The sequence below is a fragment of the Motacilla alba genome, chromosome 1 (genome assembly GCF_015832195.1).
Source record: "Motacilla alba alba isolate MOTALB_02 chromosome 1, Motacilla_alba_V1.0_pri, whole genome shotgun sequence".
NCBI classification, from domain to species: Eukaryota; Metazoa; Chordata; class Aves; order Passeriformes; family Motacillidae; genus Motacilla; species Motacilla alba.
The window spans coordinates 56,122,308-56,142,913 of record NC_052016.1 but is presented as its reverse complement, the minus strand read 5'-3'; the positions used below and the strand labels follow the sequence as shown (position 1 = coordinate 56,142,913).

Sequence of the window (20,606 nt, the reverse complement as noted above, 5' to 3'; positions counted from 1 at the left end):
GGTTGGAACTAGAAAATCTTTAAGGCCCCATTCAACCAAACCACTCTATGATTCTATGATACACGGGGGGAGCCTGTGCACCAGCCCTCTCAGTAATGACTCAGAGAGGAGCCAGGAGGGCCTGATGGGGTGTTTGTCCTCACAGAAGGCAGCTACGACTGCTTGATCACAACTCAGTTCAAAGCACAAAGTGAGAAATCTCCAGCCATTTCCCTCAGAGGCTATCGTGATCAAGAGCTCCAAGTTTTTAAACTCCTGGAGCATCCTGGACAAGGGCTGAACACAAACTCCAGCTCTGCTGCCCTCTGCACAAGCAGCACACATCCAAAGGACGAGAGTCTTGGATGCATTACAACACCCACAGGTAAACTCCTGCAGAAAAAGACCCTCAGGAAGAAATCTTGGCCCACGAGAAAGACACTGCTGTTGTCTGACCAGTGCAGTGATGCAGGGAGACAGAGGAAAGCAGATGAGGGATATATCTGTATGAGGTAGGAAACAGATGAGGTTTTTACAGTTACTACAGAAAACGGAACAGATGCCTCCTGACATGCACAGTTGTCCTAAGAAATGCCACTGGGGAGGATTGGCAAACCAGGCAGAGCTTCACTGAGGCTTTCGCTGGGAGACAAGACACCAATCCAATGCCAGCACTGCAGGCTGCCAAGAGCTAAGCCCACAGATGAAACAAATACAGAGCTGGATGGAAGGGAGGTGGGAGTATCTCCTTGGGAAGCCCAAATCTTCATGAAGAACTATTTCTGATGGTGACAGAAGCTGGAAGCTGAAAGCTGATAGCAGGATATTAAAAAAAAAAGAGCTAATAAACCTTTTGGAGTGGGTAACGTACAACTGGAATTAATTAAAAGTGGTAGAAAAGTGCTCACCCAGGCATGTGATAATTTTGTTAATGTGATTTGGAAAAGAACTAAAGATTTGGATACTTCTATTGCAGCTTCTATTCATAACAAAGCAGACACAGCTGTTTGAGGAAATTACAGCATAATCTCATCCTTGGCAGATCCTGTGGAAATGTTGCTGTCTGTCATGAAGAGGACAGTACTTCATAGAGACAACTTTCTGCCTGACAAGCAATTAGAACATAGGCAGAGAAGAGATGATAGAGCAAATATTAAATTTTTACACACTGGAAAGTGGCAAGAAGGCAGTTCTGATTCAAAAGTAAAACTGATATTATTTGAAGATATTAAAAGCTTTTGTAGAGTGCAGCTCTGTAGCATTTCCAGAATTTCAGTGTTTTAGTGTGTTTAATGTCTCTACAGTCAATAATTTTTAATGATTTCATTATTTACATGATTGTAAATATATTTTATACCCTTGTAAGTATAATTATAAAAACTGAAGATAGAGCAGTTTATGGTTTCATAGGCCAAGGCAAGTTTTCTGTTATACTTTAATTTTTATTAAACAGTAAAACAGATTTAATTTTATCCAAGTCATTAATAAATTTATGCTGGTCTATCAAACCAAATCAATCAATCAATAGTCTATCTAATCAATTTATGCTGATCTATCAAATTTTATAAAAATTATTATGAAGAAAACAGACTTCAAACATTTGCCATATTTAGCTTCAAAATTTTCTGAATCAAACATTTTCATTTTCAGTTCCAAATAGTATTTCAAGATCAAATTTACTTCATCTTGCCAAGATTTTCAAATGGCAAATCAGGTAACATGGAAAGGTTATTTCGCCTACCCAAATCAGTATTTTTATTTTCCTAAGTAACAGGGTCATAACAAGCCCAGTAGAGAACTCCTGGTTCTTGCTTTCACTAGACTTAGGATGAGCCATTTCTTTTTGGCTCTCTTCCCTATATTTCCAGAGAGATTTTTGGTTCAAGCCTTCAGTAGTACAATTTCCTTATACAACATAACCAAGGCATCCCTTGGAAGCAGCGCCACTTCCAGTTTGCTGGAAATCACCATCACATGCAACACTCCTGAAAGCACAGCCAAAGGCAAAGGTGCTAAAGCAAGGTTGTCCCCTGACCTTCCCAAAGGAGGGGAGGTGGCAGCACGTGAAACAACAGCACTGAAAAATAAGCTGCCAGCATGAGACTCCAGCCCTGGAAATCACTGTAGCAGCTGGCAGCATCATGATGTGTAACTGGCTTGCAAGTGCAACTTCCCTTTCTGAATACACTGAAAAAAACCCAAAGGAGATGTTCCACGTTAGAAGCACTTACATGCATCCTCAATTGCCTGTGTGTGGCAGCTGGAGGACACCAACACAACGGATGGAGCAAAGGGAAAGCTCTGCTCCTCCTTTGGCTGAACACCCCTCTTCAGCACTGCAGTGGTTTATCTCACAGGCCCTACCGAGGATAGAAACAACCACAACCACGCACTCTTGGCTAAAGAAACCTGCGTTTTCATGGTCCCCCTGAGGAACACACCCACAATTTTTCCTGCCATGGCAATGGCAGTGGCAATGACAATGCAAGAGCAGAAATTTTTGTACAGCTTTGTAGTTACACTGCGGGGATCAGTATGTCTTCAATGAAAACTTACCAAAAACCTTCCCAAAGAATTTATATAATTTTATTTTCTTAAGAAACTTGTAAATGTATGAGTTTGGTGGGGGGTTTTTGTCAAAACGGCATTTTGTAATTTAATACTCTAATAATTTATTACCTGTGAGGGATGAATTCCCAAAGTACATTATATGGAAAGTATCCTGCTGACTACTATTTCAAAGGAGTACAAGATTTGGGATTAAAGATTCTCATTATCAAAACTGACAGATCATTTTCATTATTAACATCAATCAAGTCTCCACCAGGCATAAGCCTGAATAGTTGTTTTTCAAGACTTCTTTATTTTTACATTTCTACTTGCTTTCAAATATCACTGTTGGATAAGACAACATACTCTGATATGAGCAATCCTATTAATTAGTTATCCCCCAAAAGGCAGAAGTCTCTGTCTTAGCAATGGCAACCAGGAGGCTTAATGATAATCACAGCAACTAACCTTTGAAAAAATATCTGATTTTATTTTCATTCCAGATAAGCACACCTGGCTAAAGGTATAGGAACAGCTCATACGTTCTGGGGCACAATGCTGTTAAATTTGAGGACTTGAAAGAAAAACAAACAGCAGAACCTCAGGGAAAGCCACTGTGAAGACAGTATCAGATAAGGGCATCCTGGCTTTTTAAGTAGTATGAGCTGGTAAATCAAGCAAGGCAAGACCTCAGCCCAAGCCACGTATATCCTTATTGCCACAGCCATGAGCAAGACATAGGCAGCACAAGAAAAGCTCAAATCATAAGCCCAAAGGAGAGAAATTTATCGCTTATCACCCCAAGGCAACATAAAGCAAATGAAAATGGCAAGAAGGAAAGCAGCAAAGAAGTATATTCGGAGAAAAACTACAGTCAAGGCAAAAACTGATTCCTCCCAAACAAGTGCAAACAAATGGAAGAAAACTTATGTCTCAAATCAAGTCTGTGCTGCCACAGCGCCGCCCATCTGCTACATGCTGAGACATTACCCAGGGGTCATCCCCAAACAGGAGGCATGGGGACAGCCCTCTGCACTCTTTCCTTTGCCCAGATGCCAGCAGGGGCACCACACATGCCCCGCTGCACCACTGAGCTCTCCTGGGCACAGTGCACTGATGGAAATAGGAGATTGCAGTGAAGGTGAAAGAGGCACCATCAGCTCCTACTGCTCTCTATCAGAAGGGAGGGAGCAACAAAGGGATTCTGCCCATCCTTCCTGGTGCCTTCACCTCACAGAGCCCAGCCAGAAACTTACTATGTCCCTCTCTATCCAAAAACATGAACTGCAGTTCATCATAAAATCTGCAACAGCTGGACGGTGGATGCGTGGGGCCCCAAAACACTGCTTAATTTATTTCTGTGCAGCACAAAATCTTGACACAGAAAGGGGATTGTGAAATGTTTCCAAAATGATCATTGTTTTTTTTTGCTAAGACTGCTAAATCTTTCCTGGCTTCCAAAAAAACATCTGGGAGACAGAAATAAATAGATTTAGTTGTAACACTCAAACATGAAAAAAAGTTCATAAATTTGCTTCCCATTGAGCAAAAAACCCAGAAACTCAGAAGCTTTGTCGACTCCAGCAAATTTACCCACTGCTGATAAAGCAGTTACAGCTGATACTGAACTCAGTTTTAACTTCAAGTGTAGCCAAGGGTAAACTGTCTTTCCACATAATTTCTTGAATTCTACTGAATTCAACAGCAGGTAAATGTGTCAGTTCTCAACCTAATACCTAAATATGAATTTAGAACCCTAATTTTAAATTGCTAGGTTTGCACATTTCAGTTTGAACCACAACCAGTTCTGTAATGCTGTCAAATTTCCAAAATGCTACTGCAGTCAAAATTTCTAAACATTACAGCAATCCTTCAGTAAAAACTGCAACAAATGTGAAGCATTATCAGAAATTCTGCTCATTTGCTTTTACCTCAGTAAAAAAAATCTTCCATAATTTGATCTAGATTTTCAAAATGCCACTGTATTTCCAAAATACAGATCAAACACTGGAGATTTAGAAATCTACATTTCCAAAATGTAAAACAACTTATGACTTGTGAATGCAGACCTAAGGCAAGAAAAAAACCACTGTTAATTTGTTTTAAAAAGCAGTGTCAGGATGAAAACTGTGTGAAAATCCAGATTGGGCTCTGGACCAGAGGAGCCTGGTTACAACAATTACTACAACCAACTGAAGGGCATAAATCTTGGTGTGGTTTTATCCACAATTTTACTTTGCTATCAGGCTCAGTAAAGTATACGAAGTAGGTTTCCAGGTGTAATTCCAACTATTAGTAAGGTAGGAGGAACATATACAATTATTCCACTCAGGCACTCTGACTGAGAAGTTGGAACTTCAGATGCCCACCTGCACCATGTCTGTGGAGGCCAAGGGCTCAGCAAGAAGAACTGGCAAGGGATTTCTCACCTAAGAGCACAGAAGGCAGAATGCAAAATCTTAATATTCAGAAAGGTGAAGTGGAACTAATGCATTATCCGCCTGCTGCTATTGATCCTGGAAGCGTACTACAAGCACTCCACAGCCAGCACTGCTCTGTAAACAATTGAATTTGCTCCACTTTAAAAATTTTGTATATGTTGCTCAAAAACACTTAGAACAAATTGTCTGTCAAAAGATTGCACCCCCATTTTCATAAATTAACAGAAATTTGGTTCAGCTACAGCACTCTATTACCATGCATTCCAATAAGAAAGGCTCATGTACTTAGGGATTGTTTTCCCTATTGTATTTTTCAACATCAAATTTATATACAATATAATTACAGGATTTAATAGCTTTTTGCTTATGTTTATTTTCTATTGCTGTTAATTAGCACCCAAAGTTGTGCCCCTGGCATCTCCGGTACCTATCAGATACAGATCAGCTGAAAACCAGCAAGCCCCTACCTCCTCAGCCCAAAGAGAAAGGGATGGTTTGAGTTCAATGTTTCAACTTGGAGTAGTCCCACTCTCCACTTACCCCAATCAGACACTTGTTTTCTCTCCCTCCTTCTGAAGTTGGGAAGAGGTTCAGGCTTTGAAGCATGTGCCAAAGAGCTGGGCTTTCAAGGCAAAACACTGAAATCAGGTAAGAAAAAAAACAAAAACAACTGAGTGCTGTAAAGGAAGCACCTGCAAATTCCCTTCCTGCTTCCTCCAGTTTGACTGCATCTGCAAACTGAAGGAAGAAGGATGTGGTCTCCCAAGGAACTGCTCAAGACTTTCCAGCTTTGCTGGTGGAGCTGGTTGGGGGATGAGTGCTGGTGGAGGACAAGCTGAACGTGAGTCAGCAGTGTGTCCTTGCAGCAGCAAAGGTTAGCCCTGTACTGGCCTGCTTTAGCCAGAGAGTGGCCAGCAGGTCAGGGAAGTGACCCCTCCCTCTGCTTGGCATGCGCGAGGCATCTGGAGCACCGTGTCCAAGTGTGGGGCCTCAGGCTGCTGAGACTGAAGAGGATCCACAGAAGGGCTACCAAGAGGGTTACAGATCTGGGGCATAAAAAACATGAATATAGGGCCAAGGGGTCAGGGTTGTGTTAGCCTGAAAGACTGGAGCATGGGAATGACCTAATAGCATCTTCTCAACTGCCTAGAAAGGGGAATAATAGAGAAGGCAGAACCAGTCTCACCTCCTAGGTGTTCAGCCAAAGAAAAAGAAGCAAAAAGAAAATCAGGCTGCAATAAGGAACATAAGAGGAATGTAAGGAATGTAAGAGGGAAAAAAATGTTATAATGACAGAGGTTATAATGACACTGGCACAGATCACCCAGAGGGGTTACACAGTCTTCATCCTTGGAGGCTCAAAAGGGTTCTGAGCATCCTGACCTAAAATTGTCCAGTTGTGAGCATGGCTAGGAGTAGGTGAAGTCAGACAGAAATCCATTATTTTTAATCAATTTTTTCCATGGTTCTGACAGCAGCAACCTCAAAGGGAGAGAAATTCCTTTGGCAAGGACACACTGCTGGAAATGCCTCTGAACAAGACACAGTGCAGCCTGAAATTATTATTTTTATCTGCAATAAAGTGAATTTTGCCCAAAAAGAGTACCCAGAAAATGTAGCAGCCATTATTTGATCAGAACTCCAGGAATGGAGAAGAATCACCTGCAGTGTAAAGCTACTTTGCAGTAAAAGCCCCAGCTTTGGGTTAGAAGAAGCAATAATGCTGGAGGCACCAAAGATGTGGCAGAGACATGGTACCTAACATTTACCAGTGAGTTACAGTAGCTCAGGTTAAACTGGCAGGCCCAAGTTCTCAGACAACAGGAGAATACAATCCTTCTTCATGTCACAATATTTATTAAATCTACTGAGTTTTAGGTTGGCTCTATCTTTCCTGGCCAAGGCATGTCATAGTGAGGCCATGGTTAGATGACATAAAATAAGGAGATAAAATGAATGTGACCCCTGTAAGAATCTACTTAGTGCCGGTAAATCAGTGCTACTTTGTTAGGGAGTGCATTTGCTAAAACTCAGAAGGTCATTCAAAACACAAGTTTCATATATCCAAACACTAAATTATTCATTGTAAATAGCTGTCCCAGGATTCTGCTAACTCCTGTGGGGAAAAAAAATGAAGCTAAAAATGGCTCCTTACTCTAAATACCTTCTCTGTTGAACCTGGTATGTGAGTGCTACACTGAGATCCTTTTTCACTCAAAAGTGTCAGAGAAACAGGACAAGAAATTCCCTCTGTTTGACATCTGTGACATTTATGTCACTGAATTATTACTGCCAGAAAATTATAGTGCCTATTTTCTTAATTATGTTAAATTAATCGTTCTACCAGTGACATACAGACAAGAATAGATTTGGCTGCTCAAATTCACCTTGGTGGAGCAAGTAAAAGTTTTAGGCCAGTTACTGGCATGATGGTGTGAGAGAGAGAAATGGCCTTGACTCCGTGCAAGTGCTGCTCAGCAAGAAAGAAAACATTCCTGAATTATGAACACTGTTTCCAGCACAAATTTGAAACACAGTACCATATTAGCTGCTGTAAAGAAAAATATTCAAGCCAAAAGCAGCACACAAAATTATGTTAAAACTTCTTTTATTCTGCCTGAATCAGCAGCATATTCCTTCAATTAAACCCTACATTCTAATAGAGTAACAAATTCCATGCTATAAGGATAATTACACACGTTACTGAAACAGAGGTCTTTTCTATCAGGAAAATGAGCAGAAAATCAAAAAGAACTGAAGAAATAAGGCAAACCATTTCAATCTGAAAGAAGGAGAAAAATTGTGCTACAACCAACTCTACCACTTGCAAAATATGTATCTTAATCTGAATAAATATGTAATGATGACTAATGAGTAATACTGCAAGAATGCATAGCTGGACATGGCCAGGCTTTGGTCTGAGCTGCAGCAGGGTGATCTTAACACCCACCTGCCCTTACTCCCTTCACTTACAAGGACACCATTAAATTTACAGGACTGGTCTTCAAAACAGAGAACTTTCCTATAATGCCAATACAGCATCATCTACTTTCAGGAAGTCTGTGGGACTGTGCCTTTCATTTTCCCAAAGTAAAGAAGTCTCAGTGATCCAAACTTGCCTGGTTTTTTTTTTTTTTTTCCTTTCTTAGTTCCTTCAGCACCCTGGAAAAAAAATTCTAAATAAAATGTCTACTCTTGGCTCCCTTCAACCTCATAATCCACAGTGCACCAGTAGCCAAGTAGTCGGTAATATTTACTCATTGTGTCCTTATCTGGAAAGATACTGTAGATGTTTGGAAACAGTTACAAAAGAAGACAGTACTGGAAAAGAGCAGACAACAATTTACCTATGTGCTCTCAAAGAACTACAGAAGGAATGTATATGGACTAACTACTGTACTTTCAAATTCATTCTGAGTACTTTTAATATATGTAAAAATTGTTTAGATTGTTAGGCAGATCACAATGCAACCCTCAGAAGTAGAAATGTTGCACTAATGGGAAAAATAAAGATTGCCTTTCCTTGAAACTGCAGAGATCTGCACCTTATGTACAGCTCTGAGAGTGTCAATGTTTCAGTAAGAAATTGCAGGTCATCAAGAAAAACATACGATAAATGCTTAGTAGGAGAGCAGTATGCCATAATTAACCTCTGCATGACAGCAAGGTTCATCAAACATTGTACTTAAATTTCATAAGGAGACATGGAACTATAATTAGATGTTTTTAAGAACATTTTAGACAAATCTTAGAAATTATGCAATTCTAGATTATCTTGCTTTGAAGAAGATGAATGGATAATGTGACCTCCCTCCCAATCTTATTCTGTAACTTTTCTGTGAAACTTTGGGAAAAGGCAATAAAAAAACTTAATATATGCAACATGGATAAACAATGACTATGGGAACTATAAACTCCTGTCCAGCAAATGCTCCCATACATGCTGAACTTTATTATCTAAGTCATCTTACAGATGTCAAAGGGATGACTCAGAGCAGTAAAATTATGGACATGTCACAGTGTTTGCACTGTGAGTACAATAACTCTCACTTCTGTACAGCATGAGGAAAGATGACTGTTCACACTTCTATGCTGCCTCTCCGAGAGCTTCCAACTAAAAATAATTAATGTCTGGAAACATCTGGCTAGAGAAGAGCTCTGGTAGTTTGTACAAGAAACACTTGTAGGATTCTGGATGTAGAAAAAGTGATGGGGCAATGAATCAGTAAGTTTGTAACGCATTTGTACATTCATTTGGAGAGTATTGGGAAGGAAAAAGAATGATCTAGTGTCAGAAGCTCCCACTTTTGCAGTCAGGATGTCTTGACACCAAATGTTTTAGGATACTGGCCCATTCTTACCATGATCTATAAAGCGACCTTAATATTGTCAGTCTTGAAGTAAAGTGGTTTTGTTCAATATTGCAGGATACTTCCATACAGTTAACAAGTGGATGAGTCGGTGATGATTTGTGGATATAATTCCAATCATATACCAATTTTGTGGAGAAGTATTTCTCGGGATGGGATCTCTTATGGCTGGTCTGGCTCTGGCCAAAGCACAGATGGCAGCATGATCCCTAGACAGAGCACTAGGGATCTTCTTGGAATGCTTACACAAAAGGAGTGATAAAGGCTGTTAAGTCACACCTGGTTTGTCTTCACTGGACTAATATCCATTATGTCAGACAACCATTTTACCAGCTTTGAGGGTAATTGCTTAGAGGGTTAGATCTGGAAAAGAAATAGTAGTTAAGCTGGTCTGTCTAACATACAATACTCCAAAGTAACACTATTAGTGGTAATAGAAAGACAATGAGGAAAGGAAAATTAAAGTGAAATGAACATTTCTCCTGCTGTGACTCAGTCCTGCACCATGAGTTTACTGGGGGCATTTTACTGCCTCGAATGGCGCAGGACCAAGCCTATTGCCATAATCATTAAAAAAGTGATTAAAAGAGAGTACTGAAAAATAACCATCATGAAACTATTGCCCTCATGCTACAAAATGGATTATATATGGAGCTTGTTCATTTAGTCTCATTGTTTACTTACAGTAACTTACACAAGGCAATAAGGGAATACAAATATCCAAAAGCACAATGGAGGAATGAAAATTTCCCCTTGCCAGGAGTAACAGTAAAGAAGCAGGGTGCCTCCTGGGTATTCCACTCTTCTGAAAGTGAGTTAGCTTTCAAGAAAGTTTCATCTGGTTGACTGACAATGATGGCAGTAAATACAATACAAAAACAGCAAGAGTGCCTTTTTAATAATTGTGTGGTTTGTCTTCTTTTATTTGGCAAAGTGTCTAAATACCGTCGTGGCATTATATTAAACCATCTCACAAAAGACTCAATCAGCTAATGTACCGTTGCTGGGCTTGAAAAAACATAAAGAAGACCTATTTATAGATAGCTTCTCTGTGCTCAGTGTTTTGGGTTTTTTATTCTTTCAAGGAAGGAAGGCTGTTGCCAAAAACTACATGCTAGTATCATTTGGCAAACTTTCTGTAGATCAGATTATCTGATCTGCAGAGACATTAAATCTGCACTGCAAATACATATTCAACAACTTATTAGAAGGTGGAATTTGTGGCCTAGTACACAAACACATATACAGTTGATAAGACATCACAGAACAGCTGTTGTGGAGATATTTCCCCATAATTCACTCAATGCAAGCAACATACATGCAGCTGACATCTTACTGAAAAATCTTGGAAAGCCTGCTGACAGAAGTGGGTGCGTACAAACATTAGCTACGCTGCCATTCTCATATACCTTTGTCCCCCTTTGCTTTTTTTGCACTCAAGAGCTGCATATTACACTAACTACAGGCTGCATTTTAAAAAGGGACTGCTTATGCAGGAGCTTTAGCATCTGAATCACTACACACCAGGTAATTTTAGAAGTAGGGAATAGACATGTGAAAGCTTTTCTTCCCTTGTTTGAGCATAAAGTTTAAATAACTAAAATATGTTTTCAGGAATAACACAATAGATGGTAAATTTCAGCCTAGATGTAGATTTTTTTTAATGAATGAAAAGAAATAATTTACAGAAGGGTTTTTTTAAGATGGGAGAGTTTTTTGAAAAACACTGATAAACTCTTCCCTGTACAACAGCAGTGGGCATTACCATAATGTAAACTCAGGATGTTACAAGCTGTGGGGACACTTCTGCAGATCTTAAATCCATGCAAAACCTATCCAAGACCTTAATTACTTCCTCTGTAATACATGTATACCTAATCATGTTTCAACTTTCATCTTCTCTCCTTCCTCTCCCATAGTCTTGACATCTAATGTTCTGTTCAAACTACAAGCATGCAGAAAATGCTTTTATCTTATCCTTGGGGGAAGTGCAAAGCATCAGTAAGAGGTAACAAAGTCTCTACAATATCTATCCTCTTTATTAACTGAAAAATGCCAGCCAGTTTCATATGTTGCAAGAGTAGGCAAAAAAATCTAGTGGTGTGAGCACATAAGGAGTCAGATGGTGTTTCTGATCCAATTTCTGCTATGTGATCTGAAGTCTGTGCTCCTATCACAGACATGAAGGCAAAGACCTACAACTGCACTGAAATGCAATCAGAATTGTTCTGCACTTTGGTCTCCCTGCACATACTTACATTTTTAGGATGTTCTTTGAAGTTATATGATTCAGCAAGGACATTTTCTGCTAAAACATAAGGCTCGCAAAAAAAACAACAAGCAAGAAACAGATTTCAGAATTGACAAGTTACATGTGTCAGGGCATTATTGATTTTGATTCTGTGAATTGATTTTTAAGATGAAGGGAATATTAGATCACAGAGACCATAGTATTTGATCATGCAGTTGGATCTTGGGTATTCAAAGGCATTGTGTGTTGACACCAAGAATGTGAATAAATTAAAGGATTTCAGTGCCTGACAAACCAGGCACAGACATGCAAGATGAAGGTATAAGAAGGCCTGAGATCCATGCACAGTGGGGAGCTGATGTGCTGCCTGTACCAGCAATGGTCCAGGCCAGCAATGATGCCCCCTGACACAGCGAAAAAATGATGAGTTCTCTTGTCTTTCCTAATTTCTTCCCAGTCTTAAATCTGTTCAGGATTTGGAAGCTGAGCATCTTAACAAAGGTTCATCGTCGCAGTAATTAAGAAATAATTGTTTGTACCTCTTATCTCTGTTACTCAGAGACATGTCCACCAGTATTTCATCCCCAATTGTGTAGAGAATGCAAAAAATCCCACAAGCTAAAGTGAGCCTGCATTCCTCCCTCCTAATTCCCCATCAAATATAAATAAATCCAAAAAACATTTGGTGAATAGCATGTTAGAATAAAAATGCCAGCAGATTAGTGAAGGCTACTAGCTGAAGTCCTGTATCATAATTGCATCAAGAGATTTTAAATTCTAAGCTATTACACTCACATACTTGTATATTGCTACTTGGGAATGGGTCAACATCTCAGTGCTCTGAGAACACTTGGAAATTACCTAATTTTGTCTTGCTCTTACTTAAAGATTGCAGTGAGGACAGTGGAAGAAGCCATGTGTGAGCAGCGTTGATGCAAACACAGCAGCTAAAAGCCCCGGGTAAGGCAGGACTCACATGAAGTTCAAATTTGTCTTTTTCAAACCCTGTGTAATGAAGAGAATTTAATGAGTCGTTCAATAAAGATCTGCAGATAAATGTGCACCCAAATCAAGCACCTCAATAATTTCCCGTGATAGATGAATTCATACAAAATGAAATTTCTTAAAAGGAACTTAGGGAATAAAATACTTACATTTATTAACAAGATCACTTGTTAGATATAAACTGTTCTGGCTTTAGCTGAAAGACTACACTGTAGGAAGCATATGTGAGTTCTTCTGTACAACAGCTCTTATCACTGAAAAGAGTCTCTTTGTATCAGGTTTTGCATATAAAAAGAGATTATCAGTGAAAATTATCCTACGTGAACCGTGTAATTTTGTTTACACAGAATGTCACCTTTAATTTTTTTTATAATGAATGGTATTTCAAATTCATCATGTCAGACGAAGATACAACAATTACACCTTTCAGTTGCAATTACTGCTATTTGTGTAAATGTTTTCCACCCATTTGGTTTAGCTCTATTGTTGTATGAGTTACACTGGCAAGAATTTTTCCAAACAACAAAAATGCCCCTTTGACACCTCACTTTTTTCATAAAATACCATCATTTTTCCAAACAACAAAAATGCCCCTTTGACACCTCACTTTTTTCATAAAATACCATAATTTATGTTCTCATGGCAAGCTCCCTTAGTGAAATTAATTACTTCAAATCAAAAAGGACGTTAAGCATTTAACAAAAAGAAAAAGAAAAGAAAGTGGCATGGTAGCACTTCAGCCAACACCTAGACTAAAAGTACACATGGCTAGAAATGTTCCTGGGCAGTGGGGACAGCTGGCTTGAAACGGCCCATCAGTCCATCTCTATCCTTCCAAAAATTACTATCCCTCAAAGGAGGATGGATACTCGTAACTGGATCCTTGAGTGTTCAAACACTGGAGATATTCTAAGGAAATGTTTGGGAGAATATTAACCTTCATGGGTCAAAGTCATGCTGCCAGCCACTCCAAAGATTTAACCAGGAGGAGATCAATGAGTGTTCAGAAAGGCTCCCTGTTTAGTTTACCTGCATAGATGTGGCTGGGGGAAATACAAGAAAATGTAGCTGATGAAACTGTAACTTTTTGGAATCCTGTAAAGAACCTCACCATAATCCCAGACTCCAAATCCCAATGAAATAACCCTGAAAGGCAGCAATCAACCACTGAATAGTAATGGCCTAGTACTCCTGAAATGCTTTTTCTCTCTTTTTTTGACTTTTCACTCTGGAAAACAGCTTATGTACAAAATACCCCAGTAAAAACACAATCCTACAAAAATACCTCATTTACACAGTATTTGCAGCTTCAAATTTTAAAAAATTCATATATAGCCAGTGGGATCCCCCAGAGTGCAACTGAGTATCTTCTGCCCCATTTCTCACATGGTACCAAAGCCAGAGTCAAACCCTGTCAGGAGGAGATGCAGTGCCTGGAGCACCCCATTACTTTCTGCATCAAAATGTCTTTTTCTACCCAACTGCCTAGAGCACTGTGCAGGATGGACTTTCATCCTTAAGATGCTCCTGAGCCTTGTATAAGTTTCTTGCAAGAAATCATAGAATATCTGGAATTGCAAGGGACTCACTAGCATCATTGAGTCCAATTCCTGGCCCTGCACAGGACATTCCAAGAGTCGCACCACGTTCTTGAGAGTGTTGTTAAGAAGATTCTTGAACTCTGTCAGTGTTGGTTCCATGACCATTTCCTTGGGGAGCTTGTTCCAGTACCCAGCCACCCTCTGGGTGAAGAACCTTTTCCTGATATCCAACCTAAACCTCCCCTGAAGCAGCTTCAGGCCATTACCTCAGGTTCTGTCTCTGGGTACCAGAGAGAAGAGATCAGTGCCATTGATTTGAATGTTCAAAGCAAAACATCTGCTGCCTTTAAGAGAACAGTTTTTCACCCTTTTGGGGTTACTAATGCAGATCAATTTTTTCAATCAAAATAACCCCATCACCCCATTAAAATTCTATCCATTTTTGGCAGGAAAGTTTCTATCTTGGTGGTGTATTTTAAGAGTTTTAAAAAGCACTTTTTTTAAGGGTTTTTTTTTAGTTTTTTTGTTTGTTTGTTTGTTTGGTGGGGGTTTTTTTGCTCTTTTTTTTTTTAACATTTTCTCCATAACCCAGTCAATAGTTTTTGGCCTTTTTACTTGACATTTCAGGACAAAAGGGTCCAAATCAGCCAGCATAAAGCCACACCATGACCTACAAAGAAAGTGCAAAGCCTGTACTAACAAGCCTCGTCCCACAACAGATGCAAGGACAACATCAGAGTGCTGAAGAGTATTTGCAGAGACAGCAGAAGGAAAGCTGAGAGAAAGCAGGAAGGCAGGAAACAGTTCATCAATCTCAATGGATAATGAGATTAGTTTTAAAAATGAAGGAGAAGAAGTGTCGGGAAATCCATTACTTGCAATGAAAGGACAAATAAAAGTAAAAGAAACTGGAACAGGCTGATAACCAAGAAGATGACAGGTATGTACAATCATAGAAGAGAAGGAAATTGCAGCCACTTGCAAATAACAATTCTTGTCTTTCTCAGGTAGAACTGTCACTCACAGAAAACCCTTTGGATTTTGGAGAAGTTGAAAAAAAATAAAAGAAAACCACAGTGTATACAATCAAGACTCAAGAAGTGAATAAAGTCAGGCTAAATAACTCCCTGTTACACACTCCCTGTTTCCCAGTGTTTTGCTAAAAAGGACACTCTGGAGCAACCACATTCTGTGCTCATCTGATCTAAATACTGAGAAATTCTTCCCTCTCCTTGCTCTCTCGCAGATTTCCCTTGCATTAATTAACTTTCTTTGCAATGAGATCCAGACTCTGACCCTTGCACCTACCTGGAAACCTAAGGAGAGAGCTGCTCATCCCAGAGAGGTCCCCAGTGGGTTGGAGAGCATCTGTCCGCCCTGACACACAATCAACCAACCTCCACAATTTTCTCCATCAGCTCCCAGCCAGCCTGGCCCAGCCCTGACCTCCTTGGCAAGAGGAATATTACAGTCAGCCAAGTCCTGGCTTAGCCCAATCCCTGTTTGATCAGGAAGATTACGTTAGGAGCTGGGAGCTTTGCTATTTGAATGCAGCATGTGAGCATTCAGGCTGGCTTCTGCCTTCCTGTTGTAATTACTTGATAATCACCATCAGCACACACACCTTCCACAGGCACCTCCCCTGCAAAGGGTCCAAAGCTCTCCCGTCATCAGCCCTTTCCCTGTCCTTGGAAAAGGGATCGCTGGGTGAGGAATTGTGGCATGAGGCCATTCTCCTTATCATATACAGGGGGATGTTTTTTGAGAAATACAAATGCAAGCAAAGTGATTAGCCATGGCTGTGCCCTACAGAAATAAAACTGCTTCCTTCTGATAAGGAAAGTAACTGTTTTGAATGTGACTTCACCTCATTCTGTGCTGCTACACAAATCAGGGATGTTATCTTGGAGACAAGGACAATAATGAAAATAATGTATTTCCATTACTTCCATGGTATCAATGTTATCTCGCTTAAAACCAGAAAGTTTTACAAGAAAAAGTCTGATGTCACATCTGGCGCTGGTGGCATCAGGCCGTGTCCAGGTCTGTCCTTGTTCCAGCACTTGATTTCTGTGGCAGTCAGTAAGCTCACAACACTTTTGTCTTGCCCTCATGGATTTGTAACGCAAGTAACAGCTCCAACCCGAAGACTCAACAGCTGGAATTGCTGGAATCAACTGATCATAAAGTAATTGCAAGTTTCTGATGTGATGCAGCCAAAATGAAGGCAAATGGAATATTAGGGAAGCTTTTTCAACACAGACTCACAAATGTAGGTGTCTCTGTATAAAGCATTGGTGAGACACTAAGTGACCCAATTGGCAAGCCATGTTCAATGCAATGTGCAGATAATGACCTTTAAGGTAACTGAGGGAGATATAAACCTCTTCAGGGAGAGGAGCAAAGAAAATGTGGCTTGTTTAGTCTAGTCAAACGAAAGTAGAGACAGGCTGATCTCTCCCTCTCTAGGGGAGCATAAGGGGATTAATCTAAAAAAATAGTATGAGAATGATACATGAGAGAAGATATTTAAATTTGGGTCATAAAAACAAGTGAGTACAACATGGCATTCAATACAGTTAGGCAGAAAATAGAAGACAATTCCCAGCCTTTACAGCAGAGATTTTTGCTATTCCAGGTATTTCTACAACACAAGATGGGAAAATTTCTGAGGGATTAGATGATGGGAAAATTTCTGAGGGATTAGATGATGTGAAAATTGTGGCAGGTGGTGCAGGATTCATGGACCAGAAAGTGCCTTCCAGGTAGGTGTCATAGTGAAGCTCTACTAAGAAAAAGAAGATTTGATCCTGCTACTAGGAGTCCTTGCCTATCAACAATCACAAACCTGCACACAGAGCTCTGAAAGGAGCAGGGCTCTTGGCAGAGCTGCATCCATTTGGGAGCTCTTGTACAGCCAGTACACAGATCCCTTGAACATCTCAGCAAGGCTCAGATTTGGATTCCCTGTTCACACAGTCAATCTGCAGCTAAGCAAACACATTGTTATGATCCTTCTCCATTACCAGAAACAATTATTTCCTGCAAGAAGTCATTCCATTTTCTTTTCAGTCCTACTTGGCACACAAAAAGATCAAAGCAATGTATTTAAGCAGAGAAAATTTGGAAGGAAGTCTAATCTCATTAATTTGGAGAGACCTCAGAGATCAAATGTGACATAACCAATCCAAGATAGAAGAATGTAATAAAATACATAACAGATATTTTACTTAGAAGTATAGATTAGCGAGGAGGCATTATTTGAAATGTTGCAGCACAATGTTAGGGTTGGGGGAAATGGAGAGATTTGCTTAATCTTTAGTGATACAGGCCTTGCTCATTCCTGGCTCCACCTCAGTCTTTGTTAAAAGCAGTAAACTGAAGGTGTGCCAAGTAATATATAACAGCAGATCCTTTATTGCTTTAGCACCTTTGAATTCATTATTGGGGATTGATTCACATGCTGCAGATGTCTTTCACCTGCTTGATTAGCATGGGCCACTAAGGAGATCCAAGAAAAAACAGAATGAAGCATAAAAGCAAATTACAAAAAACATAGACATGTATACTCCATTTATTTTTGATTCATGGTGAGCTCCCCACAGACTTTTCTCTCCTATTTTGCCCCTCACTCACCCTGTGTGTTTTACTCTTGATTTTTTTTTAGTCAACGGCTGTTCAAGACTCACCAAAAGACCGTGGTATTTGGTCAAAGACTGTACAAAACCGTTTGTACACTCCTTGTACTTCCCACAGCAAGGTCCTGTTCTCGGCTGGATGTTCTGTGAGGTAATGTATTAGAAATAGCAGCTGGAAAGGTAAGAAAGCACTCAAACCTCACATCCAGCCTACTCCCTTTGCACAGACATAGCTCATGCACACAGGGCACCATCATGCTGTGAAGGAGCAACAGATTTAAATCATCTGTGATGCTCAAGTTTATCCTGTCTAATGCTCTGTCATTCAGCTATTCAGTGGGAAGACATTTCATACTACACATCTCAGGGTCATTTCAATTTTTCTACCCTTACATGTGCTGTGACAACAGGCTTGTCCTGTATTGAAAGGAAAAAAAGCTTAGAGAATCTGGAGCAAGGAACAAATGTGAAAAAGAGCCCAAGTCCTGTAATCCAGAGAAGGAGCACCAGGCAGATGTTTGTGTGAGAAAAGGGGTCACCAGAGCACTGAGCACGAAGTGAGATGATGAAAAATACTGTTGAAAACTGTGTGGATGGGGACCTGAAATTTAAATCACCATTGGTACTAAAGCTGTTTATTATTAGCTCATGTCCTATCTGCATTAACCTGCATCAACCTATCCTTTGCTTTTATATTGGTAAAAGTGACTAGAATCAAGATCTAGGATTTGATTTACTTGTGATCCATCACTCACAACACATAGCAGCAGATTGTCTTAGTTATGTTTACGACTGACATCTCAATTGGCAATCTCCCAACCAGACCAGTCTATTCCCTATTGCAGTGCACAGATCCATCAGCAGCGGCAATTCACTGCAGTCTGTTGCTAATAAAGGCCAGCATTTGTAGAGTAAAGGCTGTGATGAGAGGCTGGACTCATCTCACCTTTCTGCAAGCATCTACAGCTGAAGTAGTCACCTTAAGTTCCTTTCACAAACAATAGAGAAAATTAAGTATTTCCAGGGCATGATTCATGTAACTCATTCTATGTACCTAGCTCAGACTGAGATGAGTTGATTTTCTCTGCTGAGCTAAACGCTGCCTGAACCACACCTGCTGTCTGTGGTTCAGACCTAGACACCTGCAGTGCAATCTCTGCATCTGGCCAGAGTCTCAGACTTGGAGGTCTGAACTCTGGTCTCTGGATTCCACACAATGTTAGTGAAGGGCAAATCACTTCATCTTTATAGAGCAGAGTTTCTTTCCAACAAACTTTGCTGCCCAGGATGTAAGCATTGAGTTTAAGCAAGTCATACAAGCATACTCTGCAACCTGCTGAGAGAAGAAGGCTCTTCTTGATGGAAATTCAAGTTAAACTTGTGGCCTGAATCATTCTGACTCTTTAATATGGTTAAACTCAGGTAAATCTTGGCTCCCTGTTTGGCAACAGTACTTCCTACAGTTAGAATGTTGGATCCTATGGGCAGGGCTCTGGAAAAGCCTTTGAAAAACAGGTTTGACTCCTTTAAGAAAAACCACCCAGGCTCCTGGTAGCTGAATGTAAATCAGGCAGTCAAATAGTCTGCTTTGTAAAAGTACTCATCTTCTTGCAGTTCAAGAGTTTTTCTTCTGTTGCAGAGGTGACTGAGCTTGTACGTTACCTACTCTGGGCTTACAACCACACAGAGGTTTTAACAGATTCTCTGGGAAGCCATGCACTGGGAGCAGAGAGTTGCAGCACCAGCAACAGATCTGATTCTCTGGGTCATCACTAACAGTCCTGTCAGCATCATTCTGGCTCTACAGCACAGGTGTCCTCACTGGGGTATGATCACCTCTTCAGTCAGAGTCAGGGTTAAGCAGACACTGCATTAACAACAAACTCTGGAGTTGTGCTGTGCTAGAGCTCTAAGAGACTCATGCAAATAAGGAAAAACCTTTGCCAAAGGCAAAGGTAACAAAAGGGAAAGAATACAGGTTTTATTTGGCCATTCATAAGAGGTTTCTAGGTTGACTGCAGCAGTCATTGCGGTAAGAAACAGTGAGTGACTATACCCCTGAAGCAATTTAATAATCTAAGATTCTGAGTTCAGTAGTCTCATCTTACCTGTTCCTTTCTCAATTATGAGAAATGATGTCTTCTTCCTGAAAAGTTATGTACTAACTTGGGGATTTGGGGTAGGTGATACTTCTGAAAACAGTGAGCAAAATCCAGAGCTTTCTCCCAAGCAAGAACACCTTTCTTCCTCAGGACAGCAACACTGCTTCATTTACTAGGCATTTCTTGCTGCCCCATAAATCTTACCTTTCCCAATTTATCCCACCCCAACTTTCACAAGTTCTACTACTTTCCTCTGTTTCTGCCCTCAGTGTATAAAAGTACTTATTTTTCCACACAGTCATCCACCCCAAAACCACTTTTATCTTATATAAACTCCCTAGTGTTCTTTAAAGTCTTTGATTTTTTGATTTTTTTTTCTCTGAAGGGATAACACGATGTTTCTTCCCTCTCTGAGGTTCCACCAGAGATTTTCTTTTCATCAATGAATATAGGTCAGTGAATTTAGACCATATGTGTTGCTCCACTGGGTGATTGTTCCATTTTTCAGTAAATAAGGCAGGACATCTATCTAAATAACACAAAAACCTAGAGGGGTTTGTCATATCAGACTGGTTTTGTACACCTTAAGTGTTAAAAGACCTTGAAGACTCAGTAACACAAGAGGTCAAAGAGAACCTATGGGCATTCTAATCTGATATTATTCTTAATAAGAGCTCTGTAGATAAATCAATTTAAAAGGAACCATTCTTTGATTGGATGTGGAATTAC

General features: G+C 40.0%; 1 protein-coding gene across 16 annotated transcripts in view; it reads right to left on the bottom strand.

The window, feature by feature from the left end:
- The window catches only part of MTUS2 (microtubule associated scaffold protein 2), a 271,533-nt gene that overhangs the window by 170,530 nt on the left and 80,397 nt on the right, over positions 1-20,606 (bottom strand). For 6 of the 16 annotated variants that reach the window (XM_038152123.1, XM_038152173.1, XM_038152183.1 and 3 more), the window contains one exon: positions 5,511-5,608. The exons of 7 other annotated variants lie outside the window; for them this stretch is intronic. The gene's annotated coding sequence lies outside the window, so the exon portion shown is untranslated. Of the gene's footprint in view, positions 1-5,510; positions 5,609-12,473; positions 15,423-15,445; positions 18,136-20,606 lie in introns of those variants that run through there. 3 more of the 16 variants (XM_038152203.1, XM_038152230.1, XM_038152251.1) reach the window with 3 other exon arrangements.